This window comes from Falco punctatus (assembly GCF_963210335.1).
Source record: "Falco punctatus genome assembly, chromosome: Z".
Lineage (NCBI taxonomy): Eukaryota > Metazoa > Chordata > Aves > Falconiformes > Falconidae > Falco > Falco punctatus.
The window spans coordinates 69,229,518-69,256,404 of record NC_137586.1 but is presented as its reverse complement, the minus strand read 5'-3'; the positions used below and the strand labels follow the sequence as shown (position 1 = coordinate 69,256,404).

At 41.0% G+C, this 26,887-nt stretch overlaps 1 protein-coding gene across 3 annotated transcripts in view; it reads right to left on the bottom strand.

Annotated features, from left to right (window-relative positions):
* Nucleotides 1–12,380: 12,380 nt before the first annotated feature.
* Nucleotides 12,381–26,887, bottom strand: part of CORO2A (coronin 2A) — a 98,713-nt gene continuing 84,206 nt past the window's right edge. For all 3 annotated transcript variants that reach the window (XM_080372981.1, XM_080372982.1, XM_080372983.1), the window contains exon 12: nt 12,381–26,887. This exon is cut by the window's right edge and continues 26,971 nt beyond it. The gene's annotated coding sequence lies outside the window, so the exon portion shown is untranslated.

Genomic DNA, 26,887 nt, shown 5'->3' with positions numbered 1-26,887 from the left:
TGATCTAAGAATGAAAATGCTATGTAAAGTCATGGTTGCATTATTTTGTACAACCTAATTTTATTGACTGAGCTGTCAGAAATGTAAACACATTCATTAATGGTGGATTAATTTGTCATTGGACCAATCTTCAAAATGCAAATTATCAAAATAAAATCACTCCAGTTCATGGATTTACACCAGATTAAAGAAGAGCGAAGTATATCTCTATCTAATGTTACCCTCTGGAAAACATTATTTCATGCACTGATCCCTGCCACAATGCCAGAGCTTTCATTTGAACTGCAGCACACTTTGCAGACAGGTCTGAGATTAACCCCTTCAAGCAATAAGGAAACAGAAAATCCAACGTGTCACTAAATATTTTGTTTGAACCTTAATTAAAGTTTAAGAACAGCATGAATCATTTCCTTTGCAAATTGTCTGTGCTTCTCCTTGCCAGATTATTTTATACATGGTGTGTTCAATTTCATGAATAGATTCAGGACAATGCTCTGTGCCTCCAGCAATGGCTCCAAGCAGTTTTATGAGCAAATGATTTCCTAGTTTCCATAATCACCCTCAAGACATTTCACTGCAATATAATAAGCATGAATGGCAATTTGCCATTCAACACCGAAGTTGTTCCTAGCCTGATCACTGGGACCAGTATTTGGAAACAGATGATGTTTGCATTTCCAGGTTCCACTTCACAAAGAGGAGATCGTGGAGGACAAAGGCAGTTATCAGACATACAAACAGACCGAAAAGAATCAGCCATACCTGCAGAAGCAAAATTAGGATTTGGGGATCATTTCTGAAGTGGGGTAGAGAAGCAAGGGAGGTGCCTTAAATAGTTTATATACCTAAATTAATTGTCTTTCCATGAATACAGTACGACTGAGGTTGTTCCTCCTCAGGACTTTAGCCTTGGCTAGTTTTTATTCTTACAGGGAACTCTAGTGCCTCTGAGCACCCGTCTGGTGTTGCTGGTGAGCTAGATCCCAGGTGCCGGACCTCATGTCTGCTGAGAGAGTAAACTGAGGCTGTACATGTAATCTCAGACATTGTTAAACGCCTTTAAGTCACTTTTGTAAAGTCCCTAGCTGGCTTAAAATGTGACCTCAGTGTAACCTACAAGTTTTGGCAGACATGGTTTAATGGTCGTTGAAAGAAGCTAGACCCAGTGGGCTGCAGGATCCAGGGAGGGTTTCCATCTCAGCCCAGTAGAGCTGAAGTAGGTCGACTCCCAGAGCCAGGGTGCTCGCTTCACAGCCCCATTGAGGCAGGTGGCTGCCATGGCCCTTTCCACATCACTGATGAAAAAAATATTGAATACAGATTGCAAATCAATCCCTGGAGACCTCATCTAGGAATAGTCAACTGAGTAATGTGCCATCAGGATTAATTTTCTCAGTCTTTCAACAAACTGCTTTTAAATTACATTCGTTCAGCATACACTGATTTTGAAAAATGTTGATCTTTTTACACAAATATCATGCAGGACTGAGCAAAATGTAAGTATAGTATATCAACACAATTCTCACTATAAAAATTAGTTGAATTAATTCATTATATTACCACCTGTTTATTCCTCATTGACTATGCCACCCCAAAACTTTTTTCTTGATTATTTTGAGAGGTGGCTCTTACCTGCTTAGTTTGTCATATTTTCTTTTTCTGAGCACTCTTTTCTCTGTTTACTGAATGTTATTCTTCTCTTTTAAAAGAACAAATTCTGATGATCACACTTTTCTATTATTATCCCCTGCCCTGAAACGTGAGGAATTCTATTTGTCTGTAGAACTCTGAACAGGGATTTTGCAGCAAATTACGAAACCTCGTTTATAATTGGCTTTCCCCACAAACTTACTCTTGGGAAAGATTGCTGAAAGCTTCACAAGTCTATGCTGATTTTGGAATAAACCTTCACCAGTTCATGACTTCGTATGAAAATCATGCAACATGCAGAGAGCTTGCACAATTTTACCACAGTTAGCAGAAGTATTTTCAAAGAAATTAAATTGTGTTAAAATACACTACTTTCTGGAAGAATTTTTCAGACACCTATTTGCTGCAACAAAGTCCTCCTCTAAATCCTTTTGCCACTCTCAAGGGTAGATAGGGAAAAAACTGGTTATTTATGAATCAGTCTCAATAAAGGAAAATGAGCTCAGACTTCTGCCTTCCTTGTGGGCACCTTCATTTTAAATTCTCTCTGGAAATTGCATTAGTTTTCTTATGAGAAGGTCCATACAATTTGCCTAATTATCAGCCTGACAGCTTTACATGCAGCTTATATGCAGAAAATGAAAGGAATGATGAGGGAATTTCATGGAGGAGCTTTTATTTCCCCAGACAGAAATATCATCTCAACCTAATTTGCATGTTAACATTTCACATCACCCTCTGTATCTTATTGGTGGAGATATATCTACTCTTGTCTATTCCCATAAAAACAGAAAACAAGAATTGACATTTGTTCATCTTGTTCCAGCAGAGCAGCTCCAAAAAGAGTGAATTTGGGTCAGGCTAAGAGGTAGCCTGTCACAGAGATATTCAGACTTCTAAATGCAAGTGATTTCTTTGAGAAAGAGTTAAAAGGAGGAATATGATGGCATCTCTGCATCAAAAAGTAAAAAATAACTACAGGAGAACCTAGGGCTTACACACAAACAGACAGTTTTATTGTAATTAATTTTGTAATGTAATGTAATTACATGCTCTTTTTTTGGACCACGTCTTCATTAACAGTCAGAGCCTGAGACACAGGAAAACTCGCACTTGCTAGTGTGCTGCTGCACCTAGGTGGTCATTCCTTACTCAGATTCTTAAAAATGCGTTTTGACTTGCAAACCTTATCAGTATGTGAAGTTTTGACAAGGCTGACAGCTACTGTAAACCAGTAGGACCTTCATAGCCTCAGGACTGCCGAATGGCAACCTGAGTAATCACAGGTTACTTGGAAAAGCCTCCAGTCAATCACTGTCTCGTTTTCTCCCTCTTTCCACAGTACACTCACCCACAAATGAAATGTTTGAGCGCTTCCCATGAAAAACAGAGTGCAGTTGCAGGGGTCTATATTACTGATCACTTCATAATGATCGACAGCATATTTAAGTGGTTGATTCAGTCCCAGTGTCAAGGCTACTGGGCTTTTTACATTACTGCAATGTAACATAAGCATCACCTAGTCACAGAACATACGCAGTCTCCTTCAATAAACGATTATCCATTTTATTTTGACTGAGTATTGCACGGCTGGAAGATGCACAGAAATTAAGAATTAAAAGTTCCTATTCTGGGCTGAAAAGGAAAAAGCAAAAGTATGAAGGACATCGCTTGCGTTCTTAGTTTCTGTACTGCCTCTTGCTTTCTGTTTAACCTGCAATGTGTGCCGCTAGCACACATTTTTGTAGGTAACCAACACACCATGGAAGAACTTGGTTCTATATCATAATACAAAGTGAAAAGTTCAGCTATACACTCAACAACAGTTTTCAGATTTCCTGATTTTTTTGTGTACTTAGCTATACAACCTAAAATTTATATACATATGTTTTTACGTATTTTTATGTATTTTATGTATTTTACATACTTGTCATTTATTTTACTCTTTTCTGCAATGTACAGAGATTTCCAATCAGTTCTTTTAAACACTCAGTACACAATAAGGAAAGGATTGCAAATACATTCTGTTTCTTGACAAACAGTACTGGCAACATTCACTTCTCAAACTGAGGTTTTCAAGTGAACTCAACAATAATGTTCTAAGTGTAATATACTTCATTTATATTCTTCCTTGAGGGAAATGGAAACACAAACACCATCTTAATTAATTCATAAAGGACAGATTTAGAGTTATCACTAAATGTGTCTGCAAAATACCACTTGGGAAAACACAGGCAAAGTGTTACATGTAGATCCAGCTATATGGCTAGAGAATAACTCCTAAAACCTACAGCTTAAATCATATACAGCATGGAGTAATTGCTGTTGTTACTGCACTTCCAGTATGAGCATGGAAAGCGCTGACCCCAGTTTATAATGAGCATTCAAAACTGTTCCAAAGTGAACCTAAAATAGACTTAGTGCTTTCAGAAAACTACTTCTGTTTTGTATCTAAATAAATGGGTGAAAAAAAGTTAATTACAATCCATACCATGACTTCAATCTCCAGAAACATTTATATGTATGTATTATTCGGTTTCTTGGCCTGGTAATTAATCTGAACATCGTAATTTTCTTCATGGATAGTTCACACACCTTATTTGGCTGCATCCAAGGTATGAAGTAAAAACCACTTCTTTTACTTCACAAAAAAAACAATAGTTGAAGCAAGCCAGATACCATGCAAAAAAGATGCTGGAAAACACAAAGTAGCAAGTTAGGAGGCTGCATACATATAAACAAGCTGGAAAGCCACCTCATGCAAAACAGCAATGTTTCTTTGGTTCTAGTCAAGTACTGAGCCTCTTGAGGTAAGAAATGCACATTATCTAGCCTTTCTATAGGCATAGCACATAAAAAGCCTATTGTAATCATTTGCAATTATTTAATACCACTCTTCTCTCCAAAGCTTTGCTTTGGTTTAAAGATCTTTACCAGTTCTATTTCAAGTTAATACAACTGGTATTTTATAGTAAAAGCAAGCTTCCCTTGCCTTTCCCACTCAGTGCTCAGAAATCTTGACAAACTGGGACATATCAAGAAAGCAATGTTCATTTTAGATTGCTGCTCTTCAAATCTCAGGTGAACCTTCATAAACAAATCTTTTTTAATTATGTATTCATTTCAACATATGTTCAGCACACAAGTGCTTTTCATTAAAATTTACCTGCATTAAATAATTTCTATTTAGTATTCATTATTGTGCAACATTCCCTGGAAAAAGGCCTCCAGACCACAGTGTCCCACCACATAGCTACATAACAATTTTCTGGCACTAGAAAATGCTTTTCTATGTTTACACACTAAATGTATCGTTAAACTCAAAGCACTAAAATTTCAGCTTTGTGAAGGAATCAGTGTTTCTCAGGGAAAAGGAAGGCTTGTTCAGTAATCCAAGTGAGCTGATAGGAGCTAGACATCTTCAGGCCAGCATATCATCCTCTCAAAGCAATTTCAAAGTCAGTTTCAGGCTCCCTGCAAGAAATAAATCTGGCAGGCCTTACAGCCATTGTTAGGAAGAGGCTTCTGTGGTCACAACAGTCTTCTCGAGCCAGCTGAGAAATTTGTGATGAAGGTGTAGAGGGGATGATCATAGAATCATAGAATGGTTTGGATTGGAAGGAACCTTTAAAGGTCATCTAGGCCAACCGTCCTGCAACTGTTGCCTAAACTACCGAATTACTGAACTGTGGTTTAGTGTTTAACTATATGTTATACAAGTATGTGCACAAAGTTTAGGTCAAGCCTCTCAAGTCGTCAAATGACGCACCAAGTCATCACACGTGGAGAATGAAAGGACTTCTAATCAAGGGAGCCAACCCTGGGAAACAAAGAACAGATCATGATAAGAACGCCGATACCTAAATTATGCAGAAAGAAGCCTCCAAGTGAGAAAGTTCTGACTGCAAGAGGAGACAAGCTGACAAGGTGTTGCAACCCACAGAAAATTAGTTGAAAGTAAGACAAAGGTAATTGTGGTAAGAGGACATCATGACCTTCAACTCAAATAGCCCCCATGAAAGAGAGCAAAACCCTGGCTTGGGGAGGGTGCATAGCTGGTAAAAAGCTTCAGTAGTGCTACCTGAGGATGTGTGCTAATTTGCATTAGAAGCAAGAAACTTATAACCAGTCCTGTGCATCAGTGAAAATTAATGTGTAATGCACTATGTATATAGAAGTACTCTATTTCTACATAATAGTACTAGTACTATATATGTATATAATGTGTGCCCTCAACTAATTTTGTGCGCGTGTTAGGAACAAAGATCCTCCATGCACCCAGTGCTGAAAAAAATCAGTGTTGGCTTTCTAAACTATAATACGGTTTGGAGAGTTTTTCTGGTTACAGTTTTCGGTAACACGATGCGCAGGGACATCTTCAACTAGATCAGGTCGCTCAGAGCCCCGTCCAGCCTGACCTTGAAAGTTTCCAGGGAGGGGCCATCTACCACCTCTCTAGGTAACATGTTCCAGGGTTTTACCACCCTCATCTAGTCTGAATCTCTTTTACTTTAAAACCATTACTGTTTGTCTTATCACTACAGGCCCTACTAAAAAGTCTGTCCCCATGTTTTTTTATAAGCCCTCTTTGAAAGGCCACGGTAAGGTCTCCCTGGAGCCTTCTCTTTGCTCCTCTGTCAAGCTTTCTGAGGCATGGAGGACCACACCCTGGAGGCATCTGTCTCAGCTCTCTATAGCCCCTGCCCAGATCTGGTAAGTCTGATCTTTTCAATCTGCTTAGGAAAAAAAGCAGCTCCTGCTGCAGCACAATCACATTTTAACAAGCTGGTTTGAAGTCATTTTTATTTTAAATGCACGGGAGGATAAAGTTCTTGGGTTTATCAAAAAACAACACCAGTTCAAGGGCAAAAGGGTGACTCTCCCACTGGTGGCTCTGTACATCATATTGAGCCTCACCCTCTGATCTGCCTGTGAAGTCAACTATGCTGGTCCTGGTCTATTTGCCATCAGAGGAAACCTTGCTAGCAAGTCCTGTTGCAGCAGGATCGGGGGCATGCCATGGATCTCCTACCGGGCAGGTATTAATCAATCAAGCACAGCAATCCACATTAGACTTACAAATGGGTGTGGGAAAAGCCGTTCCACTCTATCACAAATTGCACAGAAGACAGGAACAACCTACTGGTAATTGGTTGTAACTCATTAAGCAAGCTGAACACAGAGGCTACTAATGATAGCCAGTTGCTAAACAGCTACAACTGTTAATTGTAAAAGTTTCTGGAGCCTTTCGACATGATATCTGGCAGGTGATACGCAAAGCTACCTGGAGGAATAAACTAATTGCAGCTTTGCCATGTCCAGAAAGAAAATGGGGAGGGAAAATGTAATGCAGCTTAAACATGAAAAGGTGATTATCAGAACTAAATGAATCCTTTTGAAAGGAATAAAGTTAGACAGAGGACTTGATCAGCAGAAGTGTGACAAAATAGGAGTAAGTGTCAGGGAATTGCCTTAAGAAAGTTCCCTTAAGTACAAGGTGCCTTACAAACAGCCGGTTAACCATCTTTGGTTACTCAGTATGGTCCGGGCGGCTATCTCTAATAGCAAAGCAGTGGTTCAGGCTCTATGTACCTACCAGTAATTCACATAAAATAAAGAGCCAATCTTAAAATGAATTATTTTTTTTAAACAGCCAAATTCTATTTAAGGGCAAAGAAAAATAAAATTACAAACTACACACCATAATGACTCATATCTCTGTCTGTTTTTCTCCTAGGTGCCTTCCTGCATTCATCCAACATGCTGCCCACAGGCCTGTAAATCTGATCTCTAAAACAGCAAGAGCAAGAGGAGATTCAGGACAGTGGACCAGGGTCACAAACCAAGTGTCAGTCTGACTAAATCCTTCTGCAGCAAGCACTGTGCAACACCCTAAGGCCTGCTCTCCTTAGAAAAGAGTCAGACTCTTGTCTGCTTTCAACATTTTATGTACACATTTTTTGAAACATCACCAGTCTTCACAGTATGGATTCGTTACCTTCCAGGTATTCTGGAAATGCATCTATTTCTGTTTGTTCTTGCTGCCTCAACAGATTATGTTTTCGGAAATACTTCAGAAACTTTAGAAAGTCAATTCTGCAACTCTGTTAATGAGCTAAGGTTATTTGTATTCTTCCAACTTGGCTTACATAGTGGCCTTCATCACAAGGTAAATACCAAGCCAAGTGAAAACTTAATTACAACTCAGGTTCAAAACATGTCACTGCAACTTTCACTGTAGAAGAAATTCTAGCCTATGTTTCACAGTATATAGTCTAATCTGCCACATCATAATAGTGAGAAATCCCTGGAGGACACAGCATTGCAGGTCTTGTTAGCCAGGAAAAAAAAGGTATGAAATGTAATCAGCCAAATGTACTCTTTTGACATTCCCTTGGAGGACTGAATTGTCTAACATGAAGGAGTCTAAAGCCAAAAATCAAATGTAAAGTTCTGTTATTTTTGTTTCTTCCTTTTCTTCCTTCTTGTCACAGCTAAGCATGGTTCACATCTTACCTGACACACTTACATTTAGACAAATACGCCCACATTAGGCTCCAGAAGCAGCTTATGTTTCTAAATTGCTCAGAAATATAGCACCTCCCATCTCAACGAACACCTTAACTTCAGATAACCATTGTTTTGAACTTCTGCCAAAAACCTGTAAGGCTTAGCTATCAGACAGTCACTGAATCTCCTATTACTTGCATGTCTCCTAAAGTGTATGACATTTTATTTTAAAATGTTTCCATTACATCTAAGTGTATGGTCAGGTATTACATTCTCTAAGGTAGGACCACACTGGCAAGGTTACATGACTGCTGTTACTTTTCCTATAAGCAAAATAATTACCTCATGCTCCTTCAAGATTTATGTGGTTTTCATAGAGCCTTTTAAGTAATTTGTGGATAAGCAAATGTTTCACATCCCAGGAAAAGTGCTTGTATCCCCCACCATTTGAAGAAACAGAGTTATCACATGACAGGAGGATTTTATATGATAAAGCAAATCTTTTTTCCCCTTCAGCTACTCTGTTACAATTCAGGGAGTTATCTTGAGTATCAGGATTAACAGATTTTTCTCAGGTTGCTCCTCCAAGCAAGTAACATAAACTTTTTTCCAAGTAGTGCAAGGATGATAAATCTCTGGTCTTAATTCTTACAGATAAAGTAACTTCTCCTTCAAAATAGGCATGTTTGTATGCTTGTCTTTATTAAATGGCATTTTATGTTAGGTGTCTGAGAATATCAACATGACCATCATGGCTTCTAATAGAATCTCACCTATGTAAGCACAGTTTGGAGGTCATCCTGAGCAGCAGATGCACATTATCCAGCTACCTACAGTGATTTTTCATATTAAAGTTATTACATGCTGCAATAGCTCTTATTTGTTTATCTGGCTCTGGGGATGATTTATCACAATGGAGTTGTCCCCATTTCCTATAACGTAGTTTTCAGTCAACATAATTATACTGGCCTCCTGGTTCTTGACTGGTTAAATAACAGGACAGCCTGGTGTACAAGCCAAAATCTGTGTACGGACACAGAAATTGCTACACTGCTATAGAAAACTGCGCTTGCTCTCTCCAAATCTAATTGCTCTGCAATAATCTTTTTTGGATCATAAGGAGTCAGCAATGATTTGCATTATGTGCAAGACAGTGAATGTGAGCTGAAATGTTCTCTTTCATCTTTGATGATGCAATTTGAAGCAACAGGGGCAAAGTTGTGGATTGATTGGTCCTTCAGAACTCATATGCAGTGCAGTGATCAGGATCTGCCAGAGAGACAGGAGAGGTGGTCATTTGGTGTGGACAAGGCCTTATCCTGATGCCTGGGAACTCCCAGGACTTTCTAAGGCTAAGCAATGCTGGTGGGTTAATGCAGCACCTGGCACATCCAGCCAGGCTGACTGAAAAAGCACGGCAAAAACAGGAAGATGAGTGACGAGGCACCCACACCAGCCTCAGCTTTGACTTCCAGCACCTCCATGCCACCCTCTGCAAAACCCCTGAGGACAGAAAGTACCACCCACTGTATACTGGCAAGTCAATTCTGCAAATCATCTGGACATATGCAATAATACAATAAATTGCCTTGTGAGGAACCCAGGGACTTGTTTCCAGCGAATTTGATTGCTCTAGCTGGCTGAGTTTTAACAGTGATATACTGAGGAAATTCTCTGAATGAAGCATGCTCTGCCATGCTCCATTAGGCAGCAGAATATCTCTAGCACAGAGAAGCCCTAACTGAGTCATTAGGCCCCCAGTGGCTTGAAAAATTGCCCCACACATTATTTCCGATGTACCTGCTCTGGCCCATAGTAGGGGCAGAGTTCAAACATCACCTTTTTTTTTTTTTTGCTTTCCATAAAGGGATCGATGGTGTCTTTTCATTTACCAAACTAATCCGCTTCCATTAAATTTACAGGAACCTGGTCTTTTTGGCTAAAAGCATACCAGTAACCTAAAGACAGGTGGAGGGTCAGCTTAAGGACTGACATACGTACTACTTCATCACCAAGACATTATCTGGTATTTTTTTTCTGGTGACAACTAACTCCTACCAGGCAAAGTTCGGGCATCATTTCAGGAAGAAACAATTCCAAAATACAGTAAAGGGGCTAGCAAAAGACAGTTTAGCCATGTGAACACAAGGTTTAGTCTGTTTTAATTATTATTAAAGATTGACAGTTTTTATGTCATCACCCATTCAAGTTAAACAGAAACTCTTCTGAGGGTGAACTCACATGGATTCTCACAGGTTCACCTAGCAACATAAACAAGTAAACCCCACACGTTTAAAAATTTATCAAAGAAGTAGAAGCACTTCTTGGCAACCCAGTATTAAGGTGTGGGGGGTTTCCAATAAAGTGGTTGAGTTCTCAGTGTTTCAGAAGGCCATTGCACACCATTCCCACATTTACAGATCTGAATCACCAGCTTCAATAATCAGATGAATTCTTGAAGAAAGAAAATTGTTCTTCTGTAACTTCTTCTATTTGCAGTACTTTACTGAATCATTAGTATTTTTATTTTATGGATGGAAAAAATAGGGAAAGTGAAATATCATCCCAGAATTATCTAGCAGATGAGTTAGCTGAATGTAGGGTATGCTCCCACTCCCTAGATGTTTACTTTTTCTTCCTCACCTTCCTCTAGGAGCTGATAAACTTTGTCTTCCACAATTACTAATTCCATTTTTGGAGGATGTAACTGCCCTCCACTCATGTAACTAATATTGTTAAACTTGGAATTACTTTTCCCAGTCTCTAGCTCCAAGTATTCCATGTCTCCCTCAACACTAAGGGCTAAGCTTACATGCATTTCCCAGTTAGGCAAGTTAAACCAATTACAACACGTCTCTTTACAAACCTTTCTTATGGCCTTAGTTCAACACTGCTACAACCTACCAGAAAGCCTACTTAACAACTGGATGCACAGATATCACCACTGAAGATACATTTAGACAAAACACTAACTTCTTTAAGAATCCTTGATGATCCTTGGCAAAGAAACGCAGGCATCATGACTGAACCCAAATTTGCTGAAGGCCCTGTAAGATTTCAGTCATATCATCAAGAATTCAGCCCAGGCTACAGTCTGAAGTCTTAAACTGTTGTTCAACAGTGAAAGGTGAGAATAACCCATTACAACTCAAGAGTCTTTTGTCAAGCCTTTGTCATTACAGTTTTGCAAAAAGAAGTGTTGGAAGTATTAGATGTCTGAGAAACCTTGATCTGTTTCTTCTGCAGCCAAGTGGAAATGCTTTGGCTCGCACTAGAAAGCTAGTTTTTAACACAACCAACAACATGCACAGTAGCTGCACCAGGTAAGGCCGTAACAGCTAGAAGGGTGGATAAACGTGAGCAAACCTCTACAAGCTTTTTTGCCTCATTCTCGTCCTTCCCCTTCTGCAGTCCTGCTTCCCAGCCAGTTTGCTGACAACCAGCAGAGAGGAAGGATGGGTTAAATGCTGCAATACTAATGAGTTTTTAGCAGCATGGGAGAAAGAATAGGAAAGTCAATACTGATCTTGTAAAGACTCTGACCTACTTGCAGCCTGTGAACGTATAATTCTACTTGCCAGTAATATCTGTCTGATTCATACTCTTCAAAAGTCTGGTTTTTTAGAGACCTTTTAGATCTGTCTTAAAAGGTACTTAAAGAACTGTATGATGTATTATATTCAAGAACATCATTGCAGAACAAGGTCATGATTCATTTTTGCTTCCATGTTCCTTTGTGTTCAACCATTTGTGCAGCTAAAAATAGTTCAACTGCTACTCAGGCCATCTGGGGAGAGAACATTAACAAACTTTCATCTCCAATAATAAATGGCATTTTTCTCATAATTTTTTGTTTACCTTAGGTTTGGATGCACTCATAGTTACCCATCCTGTCTTGTGATCAGCAGCAGTCCCCAGACACTACTTACTTCTTAGGGAAGCACTTCTTATAGATTCCAGAAAGGAATTAGCATGCAAGGGAGTCAATAAAGGTTCTGGTGCAGTCATCTTCAACAAGGTTTAGGGAAGACCTCAGATGATGTTCTTCCTAGGTTCTTTCCCTCTGGGACCACTAATGTTATCCCAGATCTGGGTTCTTCACCCAGCATGCAAGAGCTGGTCCACACACAGAGCCGAGATGCTCGTTTGTTGCATGTCTGCGCAGAGATGGCACTGGGTGGTACATTCACAAAGCCAGCAGATCTTAACATATGATAAAACTTTTTATACATTTTGAATAGTTGTTTACAATTACAGTTTTTCACACTAAATTCTCCCTAGTTCTTACAGGCCTCATCTCCTTTTAAAGGTACAACATTCTTTTCTTTTTTTTTTTTTTCACCACGCATGTTCTGAGGGGAGGGGGCTCTGTTAGTAGGGGGTTTTCTTTGCTCCAGGGTGGATCTCTTAGTATGCCAATTAGCATAGTTCATATGTAGTTCCAATAATCTCCTGTTTATTCTCATTAACCACTTGGTTCTCTTTGAGCTTATCTTCTTGCACCCCAGCTTGACATATTTACGGTGTCAATTCCTTCCACCAAGGCCACTTTTTGTTAATTGTCTGTAAGGATTTAACTAACATCCTCCATTTTTCAAATTCTTTCTTGTTTTTCACTATAGATATTTACTTCCCCCTCCCCCCTTTTTCTTTTTGAAGTAAATAATTCTTGTATCACTGAAAATTAGGTTTGAAAGCCATACCCCCTACTAAAAACTCCCAGAGCACGACATAATTGCTCAGTTATACAGAATATAACGTCATACAGACTCATGGCAAAAATATTAAAGGCATGAGTGAAGAATGGTTCGCAATCTATAGGTGAATACCAGAAGAAACATGGCTCCCACAACACCATTCCCAGCAGAAAAACTGAGGGAAGTGCTGTTTTTGTCACAACCCCAGGCCAATGCTCCTGACGACCCCACAGACCCTGCAATCCACACACCAGCAGGATGGCTAGAAGACTGTGGCACACTAGATACCTATCTTTTTGCATCAGACCAGCAGGAACAAAAATCTCAAATACAAAAAAATCTTGCATTTCACACAAGGAAAAACAGTCAATGGACAGCAACGTGATGTAAGATTTATGGAAGGTGAAGTAAGCACAAACCCCAGGCGAAGGACTGCTTCGTAACAACTAATGGTTTGTAAGAGATATAAAAGGAATGTCCAAAAATTAGCTTGATGTCTCCTACCAAGAACAACCACAACCATCTGATGAGTACTTGACAGCCAGTGCTCCTTAACCTCTGTGTCCAAACTACATGGACTCACATGCATTGAAGTTTATGAGTCCATGAGTGTTAGAGAGTGAATGCATAAAATCAGCTTGCTTAAAGACTTTGTAAATAAATATCACATTCCTCTTCCAAAAGATCTTGCCCTCAATTTTGTTGTGTTAATTTAATTAAGTGACAGTCAGAGACTCGCTTGCCTGGGATTCTTGTGCAATTGGTTTTGAAAATGCAGAGTGGGAAGACTGGAACAAAGGGCTTCACAGCAAGGCAGAGAGTGTTCCCTGTGTACAGAGAAGAATAGCATTGCCTTCTCTCCATCACTGTGGGGGTGCAGCCACAAATTTCAGGAAGACATCCCTGCTCCTTTAAACTATCCTGCCAGTTCAGGCAAAAATCTGAGCACAAAACACTTGTTCTAAATTCTTTTGTGATAAAATTTCTGACTTACAGAAGGGAACATGCAGTGTTGAGGCTTGTGCTCACTTCTTACCACCTGGCCACAGCCTCAGCAGAAAAATCCCCTGCAAAGTTCAGCTTTGGCACTGCCACTCTAGAGTGAGTTTTGTCAATGAGATTAATGTTTTTGAATTTAATTGACATACAGCTACAACTAAACTGATTCTGAGGATGAAGATAGCAAAAGGCAGTCTCATTGAGTCTTGCACTGAAATGAATCAAGAATCTGCATATTTGTTCTAGTGCATGGGGTAAAATTATTCTGTATATATCCTTGTGCATAGCTAAACAATGATGTCTGTCAATCAAGATTATTTCTACTCCAAGGTATTTCCCAGGAGTATATTTATACTGACCATGGTGCACTGCTGTAAATAGGGTAAAACCCACTGGGAAGCCTACTTCTTGATTGTTTTTTCACTCCAGTTGCAACTAAAATGCTTCTGTGAACATCCATGTAACCTGAGGTAATAATCTTACTCAATGTCAGTACTTCTTGATAAAAGCAGGCCCTTGCTGTTGCCCTTGTCATTTGTCATGGAGGAAAGGCCGGAACAAGTTATATTTAGCAGCTTTGCACATAGAAATGTCAGATCCAGAAATATACAGTGATGGACAATGAGTCCTTTGTTTCTCCAGCTGACATCTGTGTACCCCATCGGAGCTTCTGAAGATGGTAGTCCTTGTTTAATTATATCATGGTTCTGTGTGCACTGGATTACCATGGTCATGTTTGGAGAGTGATGCTAGTAGAGCATGGCTTATCCGCTCTGCCCTCTCTGCACTGCAGCTATCACTTGAAATTGAAAACCAACCATCACAAATGGCCTCAGGGTATGTAGCAGTGAGGCAAGGAGTGAAGAAAGTGAACAGCCAGACCAGAAGAGGCTGCATCTTAGGAGAGCTTCAGGAGAAATCTAGATCAAAACTAAAAATAGTTGTGGTGTTTTGTTTTGCTTTTTTAAAAAAATGGGAAAAAAATGTGTGGGAAATCTGTAGAGTGTTCTGAACTGTCTTCTAACTGCTACAAAACAAACAAGCAAACAAAATGGATTTGTGTGATAGTCAGTTCTTGCTGACCTAAAGGTCACTTTACAGAACTGAAGTCCACACGTCCATCCACATCAGCTAAATACACTCTTCACCTATTCCTCGCCACCCCTGTCATACTGAAAGACCTTTAAGGTCAAGAGAGCCTCCAATCTCCTTGAGGACTCATCTAGTCTTACAGGACAGGTAGAAATGTAGAAGTGAAACAAAAGAGGAGTTTGCTCTGCCCTGCAGTAGGCTTTGCCTGGACTTTTGGGTCTTCTGAAATTCCTGCATTGCCTGAGCAGCCCTTCTAAGAGTGGAAGGCTTCCTCTCCCTCTTGGTCTCTGCGGTGCTTTGCAAAATGTTTACTCACCAGTACAAGAGAGCACAGCCATGGCTGGCACTACCCTGGCCAGGCTCTCATCTCGCAGGCACAGGCTGTGATTTAGGCTGCAGGTCCTTCCATCGATTCCTCCATCAATCCCTGCACGCCGCCTGGGGCTCCGATCCAGCCCCCACCAGCAGATAGCTAGGGCTGTGTGCTTCTAACCCGCTGCCAGGAGCAGGCAGCGTACAATGGACGGGGATGGAGCAAGCCCTGGCTGCGATCCATAACTCAGTGGCCGCTCAGAGTGCGTGGTTGCTCCTCACCACTGCTTGCTGAGAAGAAATTACCAGTTCTGGAGATTAAGAGAGCAGGATTTATGCTTCCTGAGATGTAATTCCTTTTGTTGAGAAGTTTTGTGGCAGCATGTAGCCTTTTATGAGGGGTTGTGTCTTTTAGCCCTATGCAGCAGAAGGTAAAATATCTCCAGGCTCTTATGTCTACATGTTTTATATGCCTTATATGCCTTATGAGAAGACAGTCTGCTGAAGCCAGCTTCCATTGGAGTTTTGGTTTAGTGTCTGGCGCCACAGGAACACCCCAGCAATCACTCATGTAGCTTTCCTGTCATATAAACCCTTCCTTCTAGTCCACGTAAAGCTCAAACACAACTCCATCTGCAGGGTTTGCTTCCTCGGCTCAGTCTGCAGAGGCTCCAGTTTCAGGTCTGTTGGACTCTCCAGTCCTGTGTTCACCAGCTCTTACCATTTGGAAGTCATTGCACAGCTTACATGTCCCTCAGGTGTGTTCTCCCACCTTGCCAGCCTCTCCCCTCTGGAGTTACTCCCTGTAGTCCAATTGACATCTGTCTGCATGAAATGCATCAAGCAGCAGAACAAGAAGAGACACATGCCTGTTCAGTCACACACATTTCTGGATGGTTGTGTTGGGTTTTTTTTTCCCCTTTTAAATGTCTCTTCCTGCCCTGAGAATGCCTCTGTTTTGTGCCAATGTCACCCCCTCACGGGACAGCATAGGAGAAAGGAGACTGAAATGGAACTGCCTGCCTTCTCTTCTGTGCACCCTGCTGCAGGCTGCCATAGCCTACAGGAGACTTGCCTGCCAGCATGGCTGGGAGGCACAGGTGAACATTTGGAGATGAGTATGGCATGACCAAACGGTTGCATTTACTCTGTATAAGTAGAAACATTCCTGTGTTACTGGCCACTGAAGGCAAACTGCCTTCATGTTAAAGGTCAAAATATATTTGTGATGGCACAAAGCAAACAAACCTCAAGTCGAGAGCCTGTGCTTGCCTCTGATCTCTGCTACCTGAGCCTGGAGGTGCGTGAAGTATCTTCTCCTGCTGGGAGGCAGGGCTAAAACAGCACTACCCAACTGCTTACACTCTTCTGTATTTACCACCAGTTTTTTGTCTTGTTCACATTGGTGAAAATCAGCTGCTTCAGGAACCAACAAGATTTGTTGCATTTGCCTTCACAGCACCCTGGGCAGGAAGGAACAGGTGACAGTCTAAGGTCTGCAGCAAATCTACAACCTGACTGTTGGCCTTCTGCATGAGAGGAGATGCTTTCTTGGCCTGTGGCAAGGACCATGGAGGAAAGTCAGTTTCTACGTTTGGTTTCTCACTCCTCTGATGTTTTGGGTGGTGTCTCTCAGTGCTCCCTGGAAATGTAGTGGGAATATATTTACAGGCACCATAATCGTGCACATGGTGACTATGCCACCCTGTTCCACCCCTTATCAATCAGCTTACAAATTGACACCTCTGACAGCAGCACCCACCAGCAGGTTAGCACAGACCCCACTGAGGCAGTACTCGGTGCCTACACATTCTGACACGTAAGAGTGCTCCAGCTGCCAACCTAATGAGAAGTGGAAGATGCAAGTGAATTAATTTACCCATATTGCACACATGAGGAACAGAGCTTGTGCAGGACTTGACTCTCAAGCGCAGGGAGACCTACCTGTTTACAGTTCAGCATCCATTATACATTAGTAGCTTCTACAGTTCTCTGTATGGCAGATGTGCAGCTGTTTTGCAGAGCACCACGGCAGAGCAACACATACACTTTGCCAGCTCACTAGCACTAAAATCGAATTAACAGCTGAGAAAGAACATTAATTTTTCAATATCAGGCTTTTGCTGCAAGCCACAACAATCACCAGTTCAAAACCCCAGCTTTTAGCAGGTTAAAAGCCTGCCTAAAAATGTTGAGCTGTGTAAACCAGCTTGCTTTCTTTTTTCTTTTGAGATTTTATTAAAGCAATTTCACATTTTTTCCTTAAAAATAATTAAATGCTATTGCTTGTAAATCTTATTTAAGATTTTTTTTCACTGTCTCTTTGCCTACCACATCTCTCTCTGTCATTCTTTCCCCTTAGGTCTCAATTATTCTGAAGTATTATGTCATTAACATTGTTACTTATGCACCAATAGCAGTACAGATAAGTCTTTGTTTCTCCTATTAGCAGTCTGGATTATCACGTTAAAAAATAAATAAATAAAACCTTACCAAGGGCTCTTCTCTTCCTGACCCTTCTCATTGTTTTCATTAGTTTATGAGTGTACACATTTATAATCAACGGATTTCATGAACTAATGATACCTGAAGTGATACTACACTGTATTAAAGAACATGGTGACCCTCTCCCTACAGAAGCAGACAGCCTGGACCTTACACATGGAACACACGAGCTTTTTGGAACTGCTGACCTATGTTGGAAACAGAGCGCCAGTTAGTGATGGCCTGTTTGGGCAATGCATATGTAAGCTGTTAGTGAACCAGTGCCGGTGCTTTTGCGTGCAGCCAGTGTGTGAAGTGTTTCGCCACGTCACTTCTCTTTGGGTACTACTTAAGAAGACTTCTTGACATTTCCTTTGGACACATGGGACAGGTGACATACATCTCCTTCCTGACTGGGTAGTGAGAAAAGCGCAGGTCGCCAAAGCAAAAATGTGCCTTCACAAATGATCTTTCCACAGACCTCCCCAGCACTACACACAGCTCTCCTGCCCTACTTCCCTTCCGCCACTTCTTTATTAGCTACTATTCTTTGCATTGTAGGTGTCTGCAAGCGTCCAGCCTCTATCAGGACTGTTTCACAGGATGGTGTACAAGTACCTAACAGGAGACAGTCTCTACCCTCAGAATCTCAAACTTACACTGAAAACTTACAGGAAAAGGGGAAAGCATCACCATCCCTATATCACAGAAGCTATCTGTCACAGGTAACGCAGCTTGTGGCAGCACTGAAGAATGAACCTCAGTCAGAATTTCACCATCATTTTAAGTGGGCATTGTTATTCATCCCTGGCATAAACAGTGATTTCCTTGACTTTTGACTGTTTAGCTTGGTAGCATTTTAGCCCTCCACATCCCCATGATCGTACAAACATTTTTACACCACAGAGTGAAGGAAGTCTTATATAAAACTAAGAGGTGAAAGCAAAAAGGGGTTTAATCTGCTTCACTTCACTGGGGAGGCCCACCAAGCAGCCATGCAATTGCTTTTGCTGGCATGAAGGAAAAGAGGAGGAACAAGGACCTAAGGGCAAAGCTGTGTTTTCTAGAGGCAGTAAAAGTTTATTCAGGTCTGTGGCCATGGCCAACTACACCGCTTTCTTAGCCAGGAGGCAAGGGGTTTACCCTGTTTCAAAGGAACATGAACTCTGCCTTGCCTTCCTGGTGTGTCTGCAGCATGGCAAGGCAAACAAGACAAACCTGTGCCACCTTCAATCTGTGCAAATACAGTACCAGTAGAAGCAAAACTGTGCAGTTCAGGGGAGAACTGTCCGTGTAATTATGCAGGCTCTGTATGAGCTTGTAAATGGAGTGCCAGCTATTACAATGAACACACTGGGCTCCCACTGTACGGTAGCCATGATATCTGTACACCTAAATCTTCTCTTGGAACCTTAACAGGGCTTTCAGGTGTTAACACAGTACTCACAAATAAGAAGAAATATCAATGGACATGCTTGTGAAGACTTTGTCCTTTAAAATCATCAGAAGCAAGTTTATAATCCAAGTAAGAAAAAAAAAAAAAAAAAAGAGAGGAGTGATTTACAGAAATTCTGTTGCCTGCTAGGACAGTTTATCAGTGGTCACTCCATCCAGGATCCTGTCTATGGGTCTTGGACACAGAATGCTGCAATCCAGCCCCGACCCTTGTCTAAAGTCCTTTGAGCTCACAGGTGTCAAAACAGCCTTATTCCTGCTCCCAAAATAGAGTCCTTTGGATTGCAGAAAATGAGTGCACAAAAAAATATTTCACATGCCTGCTGCAAAATTATACTCCTGTCCTGGGTCTCACCACACTATATGTCAATGTAGTGCAAGACATCTGTTTCTGGGCTTTCTGCCAAGCTCACAGGACTCAGTGCAAAACCAAAGTTGTGAAAGATGCAGTTATGGAGCTATAACAATTTTATTTTCTGGATCCTGCGTCATGCTGATTCTTCAGGACCAGTGGGAACAGCAGTCTTTTCAGATAACCTACTGCTCTGGAAAAGCACCTATCCTGTATTGCCTGTCAGGAATTCTGATTTTGCCTCTTCTCATTTCTGTCTTCTTTGGCCCTTCCACTTCCCCATTTAAAACACAAAAGAATACCGTAGAAATAAACAGTGTGTGTGCTGCACACAGAAAATACACAGAGCGTCTGCGCAGCCCTAGGAGGAAATTGGTCGTTTATGAAGTAGAAGCTTGGTCAACAGTCCCTTACAAAGTGGAGAGGTGTCTTTCCATTGTCTTCAGTGGGCTTTGCAACAAGGCAGAAATGCTTAGTGAACATTTACTGCTGGGATGTGTAAAAGGAAAACAGTAAATGCCCCAAACATTTCCCAAAGTATCCCATGGATTCCTGCTGATGAGGCAGTTCAGGGACAAGTTCCAAAGATGGAAGAGAATCAGCTGAAATCCGTAAGGATCCAGCACCTTGCTGAACACATTGACATGAACTCCTTGCAGAAGTTGATTTCTTTTTTCATGCCTCCCTCCAATTTAGTAGCCTTTCCTCAAGATTTACAGTCATATAAACAAGTCCACCCCTTCCACTGACCTCATCCTTCCAGTCCCTTTCCAACTGCTCACTTTAGTGCCACTGTAATTGTCTCCCCAAAACATAAATAGACAAATGGTACAGAGAGCCATGCAGAGAAGCCATTTTGTAGTATAGTCTGAGCCTGTTCGCAAAACACTTCTCTAATAAAAGACATCCAATAATGTTGCAATTCAAAGAAGAAGAGATTACTCAAGGTGCACAAGTTCTCTCCTTTCCTTCCTACTATGTTCATATGCATTTTCAGACAGAACAGCTTGGGCCCTGTATTATGGGGCTTTGGGGTTGGGGTTGGGTTTTTTGTGTGTGTTTTTCTATACATGAATCTATTAACAAAGCTGTGAGAAGGATCTTCTGGGTTCTGGGTTGGTGTTCATACATGGGTTGGCTAGAAGACAGGCAGGACTGACCACAGCACAGATCAACCACTAAGTTTAGGGGGAAGAAGGGCATCCCAAAGATGGACAAAGTGGCCATAAAAGGGACACAGCCATGATAGTCTCCTCTAATTTGTAAAACCCTCTCCCTCCTGCCAGTTCAGAGAGGTCAAGAGAACACATTTAACAAAAAGTCTCCAAAAAAAAGGGTAGTTAGGAAGTGGAGCAAAAAAAAAAAAAAAGCTTGCAACTCTAAAACACATTTTAGTTCAGAGGTGCAGGATGGTCTTCAGATGCTGCTTGAATAGTGGCTAATTTACAGCCAACGCTCAAACCAGCATCTGCTCTCTGGGTTGTTTAATTCTGCTGGGATTCGGAAGAACAAGAAAAGCCTTGTTAGTCTCAACATGCCTCTATTACATTTTTCTTCTGAATCTTTGTGCTGTAACAACTGTAACCTGTGTGTCTGCCTTTTTTTTCCTAATGAAGGTAGATAATACCACTGTAGAAACAGCACCAACATTAGCCATGCAAAATATGAAATAAGAAGGGATTGTTAATACCATGTTATTGTAATGTGTTTTTATGATGACGAGATATGCATCCATATCTCGTGTGGTATTGCTCCACCACAGAATTGTTCAGTCCTCTTCCTTCATAACAGCAGTGGAAAGAACAGCCACAAGAAAAATGCATTTCATTTTCCTGTGCGTGTCAGTCTCTAAAGTGATTCTTTTATCCAGAAATTAAAAACAAACAGTTAAAAAGAAGAAATTCTCATCTTGCAGTCTCAGGACAAGCAAACTTATCAAAAGGACAATTTTATAGAAGTTGTTATGCTGGCTCTGACCTCAGGCATATTTAGAGCAATATCCTGCTCAATACTGTAGATTTCAGATGAACACTAATAAACTTCTAACATACACTGTGATGAAATAATTTGGCACTAAGGGAAGGTTTTTTACCTCCATTCGGTTAAATTTAACTCTCTTTCTACACTTCAGGAATTTCTAGAGAGCAGCTGCCAAAGACATCTCCATGTAACAACCAAAAAAAGTCGAAGTTTTCTTGGAACTCTGTATTTATGAATTCACAAGATTTAATTTATTGGTTATCATTAAAAAAAACCACTGTATCTTTCTGCTCACTTTAAAAATATTGTGTCAAATTCCATGGAATATCCTGTATGTCCAGGTTTCCTTCTGGGGAAAAAAGGGAAACATGAGCAGTGAGAATGTTTGCACCATTTCCTGTGTTATTTCTGTTAAGTCTCATTTGTCTCGTCTTTCAGCTACACAGCTGCAGTGTTCTACAGTATCTCCTTCTTAGGCTCCCCATGAACTAGTCCAACAACCTTTTTAACAGATTGCATCATCCCTAGATTAGCTGGTCTCCAAAAACATGGGATAAATAGGATTTCCACAACACTTTAAGCTGTGCTGCCCTAGGAAGTGTAGGTAAGGAGTAGTCTCATGGGGTCTTTTATACCTTCTTCAAAGCTCGTCAAGTTGCTAGTGAGACAAAGTGCTATGGCTTCACCTCCCAGTGAACTACAGAATAGCTTATATAAAACCATGACAAATGAAATGTATTTACACTGAGCTACCTATTTGAACACGAATCTTGTGCATGTTTTTAAAAAACACTCTGATTTCAAGCCTAGCTAGATCTGCCACCAGTCAGAGAGAGACTGGCATCACATTGTTTCCAGGAATGGGAAATATAAAAATAATAATTCACCAAATTAATTGGACATGTGAGTCAGCAATTTTTCAGCTTTTGCAATGTAGATTCTAACTAAAGTGATGAAGCTGTGATATAGATATGCTCTGTGATGCTCCATTTAACACTATCAGTTATTAATACTGTGTAAAAGACTGTCTAAAATACACACACATATTAGAGAGATGTACTGACTTAACCCGTTCGAGGCTCTGGCTTCCTAGTTGCAGACGCTGGTTTCCACTGTTTTGCAATAAATCAAAAATTACTCACAGGTCCTAGGTGTGATCTTGAAGAATGGATATATGAATCTGCTCTTTTCTTATTATCTACACCTAATCCATAAATGGGTCTGTTAAGGATGTGGCAACAAATTTCAGCTATTCCATTGGCAGAGGTTTTAGAGCCCAGGTGCTTTGCTGCATTTCTGTGAAGCTTCAGAATATGCATCCTGCTAATATGCTGCAAGTGAATTCATGTTTTTTAGATGGGAAGCACAACAGATAAAGAGAGAAGTCAGCTAAATTATTATATTTTCTGCTTGTATTTCTAAAAGGCAGCAAATAAGGTGCTGGGCATAAGATGGGAATATAAATAGTGAGGTTCTGTGGCATTAGTAAAATACTCTTCATCACAGCTGAAGGGGCAAAACACTGACAATGTCTCAAAACTGGGTAAAATTGGAGAGTGTAATAAGTGCATCAGGAGTGTACTTTGCTGTCTTCATTGGTTTAAGACAATGGTCTATGAAAAGTGGGAAAGAAAGCATCTTTCTCCTGTTATTGTGGACCCACTGTGAGGAATTACTCATTACTCATGAAGGACACCACAGAATAGAGATATTTTGTAAAGCAGAGTCATCTGTTTTGTAACAGCAGCTATTTGGTGGAAGTCTGTTGCCTTCAAATGGTGTTATACCATTTTGCACCAGTGAAGGATTTATCCCACACTTTCTATACTAATGTTTTTTGAAGGGACTATTCAGTATCTTCCATCTGCGCAACTGTTGCTCATTCCACTCTCCTTACAGCTATTTCAGCACACCTGTAATCTTCACTTCAGGCTAGGAAGAGTTCGGTTTCTCTTTTGCCAAGCCTGGACTGCCTGATGGTGGTGACGGGCCCAGCACCATGTTGCCCCATAGATGGGACAGTGCAAGGAAAAATTAGTTCTTTCAGGGACAATGACCAGTCTTCAGCTGTGCTTTACTGATGTTTATTCTTCCCTATATATCTGGTCTTGACTTGCAAGGTGCCACAGGAAGATAAAGAGCTGCATACAGATACCGAGCCAGGAGCCTTCTCACCTGAGCTGGGGTCAGCCACACCACAGTGTGAAGTAGGGGCAAATATTTCTTGTCATTGTGTAGCAAACCTGGGAGGAAGAACCTTTGTCTTTTGGCTACAGGCAGGTCACTAGTTGTATGAGAATGCTTTGCTTCACAAAACCACCAAAGCCCAACTAACCTATTTAAAATATCAGGTGTCAGGTATTAGGTTGTGATTGATATTTGCAGGAAGAGAACTGGCACAGATTTAGGAGGATAAAGCATTTCTGAAAGTGGCACTAGCTCTCCTATGAACTCAACTTCTCTTTGAGCTAGCCTAGTAATTTTGTGTTATCTTACTTGTCTGCAGAAGAAGGTTGTTCTGTAAAAACAGCTGTGTATATGGTTTGACTTCTTTATTATACACACGGAGTTGAAAGGTTGCGTGTACCTTTTACATTAATGCAAATAGAGGTCTTCCTAAAGATACTCTGCAAGTTGAGAAGATGCATAGTGCATATATTTCACAGAGGCAGTGGCAGGCTGAGGTCCAGACACCAGGGCTGGCTCTAATCCAATAGAAACGCATAAGGAGAATCCACCTGCTGAGTTAAGAATAAGAAATGGGATGTTGACACCAGGCCTGGGAAGAATTAGGACTTATCCCAGCTAAGTACACAAAAAGCTCCTGCACTTAAGCTGAACTGGAGCTCCTGTTGTTGAGGAACACTTCTTTGACCCTTGCAATACCAAAACTAATTTACCCATTTCAAAAGCAGCAACTGTTTGAAAGAACTACACTGACCTGCAGCTACCTGTCAATTCTTCTGTTTAAATAAAGCTCAAATTCTTCCTTTTTCTTAACCCTTACCAAATTTTCTACCCTTTTTCCCCACTTCATACCAAAATTGCTTCTCCACAAGCCAGCCAGTTTATAACCGTAGAATATATGAATACCCACAGCCTCCACAACATACAGAGATATTAGTATTTCACAAAGCACAGAACTAAGTTCACAAAACATTTTTTCTCAGCAATGTACTTTAACATTCAGCCCCTAAGCCCCCTCGAGAGTGTGAAAGTTGGGAAATGGAATTGTTCAGAGCCAAACTCTGCAGTCAGTCACTACAATGCAAAATGTACATGCAGATGACCGACACAGCCCGGATCTCATCAAGATCCTTGTAACAGTCTTTCACTCTCTTCAAAACTGCTCTGCCACACAATGCACAATGCTTTCAGCTGGGCTGAACGAGCTATATGCACAGTGTCTGCTGCTGGTTTCTTTTCATAGCCTTTTTCCTTTAAGTTTTAGGCAACCAAGTCAACAAATCTGCAGTGTCTTTCCTGAGTGTTTTATGAAGACATGATGCCGTGTCACAATTACAGTAACAAAGGCGGGGGCGGGGGGCGGGGAATGGTGTGCATGCATGTATTGTATTGCCTGTAACAATTTGCAGAATGACCGGTTTTCTTAATTTTCTTTCACCACCTCCTCCTCCAACTCTTCAATAAATCAGTGAGCTTCTTCTGACCCTTCCCACCCCTCTGCTATGAATAAATGGAAAACCTCTTCAAAAGCTTAGTACTGACAGATTCCACTTTCTCAAACACTAATGCGCATGTAACCTGCTGGCCAATGTTTTGCAGAAATAATGATAAAATATTCATGGAAGCATGGTGGCAACAAATAAATGGAGCAAAGAGAAACAACGGAGCAAGACAAGAGGTCATTTATCACATTGTTCTAAGCAAAAAAAAAAAAAAAAAAGAAATAACAATGCAGTATTCCAAAGCCTGCTGGGTGAAGCATGAGCCTTCAGTTAGGCCTATCGGTATCAGGTTCCTTTCTATTGCCATAGCAAATCAATCTGCTGGCCTCTGCTCCTCAGTATGATAGCAACCACGGTAAAATCTCCTGGGTATACCAAAATGGACAGACCTTGCACTATAGACCAGTCTTTATCTAGATAAGCTTGAACAGCAACATACGTAGCAAGACTGACAGTTCAAAATAAGACTAATATGAAGGAGAATATATTGCCATGGAAACAACTCAGAAATAGGTAACAGTCATGACACCTTTGGCAAAGTCTGAAAGAAGTGGAAGGGCTAGTTTCAGAAAGACATTTAAAAGTTTATTCACCCATACTTCTTTCAGTCTTAAGCAAGCAAAAAAATTGTCAACAAGTTTTTTTCTGGAAATTGCTAAAACTTCACAGTTGGCAGAGAACAAAATGGGACTCCAATTTTTAAGTAGTGATTTCCCCTCACACAAACTAGATACAAAGCACTAAGCAATCAGGGCAGTAACACTTTTACAATGGCTTTGCAGAGGTGTAAATGAGTCTAAGCAAAGACCATGGCACCTGACGTGCAGACTGCAGTTAGCTGCAAGGCTGTGGGAGCAGGTTGCCCTTGTCTTCACGCAAAGTCATAGCGTTTTGATCACAGATTTGATTCATCCCATTTATTGCCTAAAATGATAAAATGTTTTAGTAAAAAAAAAGAGTGAAAATTCCATTTACTGCTTAATCAGAGCGGTGTTTATGCGAAACCTTCAATTGCACTTTAAAAAACAATGGTATATTGTTCTCTGCTTCATAGTCATAGAGCAGCTTCCCAGAGCAGTGGCAGGGGACAGGGACCCCTGGAGGCCCCTTGTTCACCACCTGCACAAAGCAGGAGCTCAGCTCCGGGCTTTTGGGCTTGCAGCCTCCAAGGACAGAGTCCACAGAGCCCTCAGGGAAGCTCCTCCAGGGATTGCTATGATCCTTGGAAAGAAAAAAGAGTTTCCTGCATGCAGCCAGGCACTGCTGTAAAAAGCTTGTCCCCGTCCCCATCTCATTGATCCCCTCCCCATAGGCATGGTGCTGTTAGATGCCCTGGAGCTCTCTCTGCTCCCAGCTGAATCAACTGCAGCCCCAAAGCCTTGGTGTTACCTGCAAACCTGAAAGAGTGCCTTTTGTGACCTTCCCAGCTCACTGCTAGAGGCAGTAACCAGGACAGGCCCCAGAACTGATGCTGTGGAACCCCACAAGCACCAGCCTCCAGGCAGATATGGCCTAGTGACCACCACCTCTGAACTCGACCACCCAACCAGGTATTTACCCACTTGGTAAAACACCCACCTAGACTCTAACCTCTAGTATGGATTCAAGGACATTGTTGGGATACTGTTGGAAACCTTGCCAAAGCCAACTTAAATTATATCCCCTGT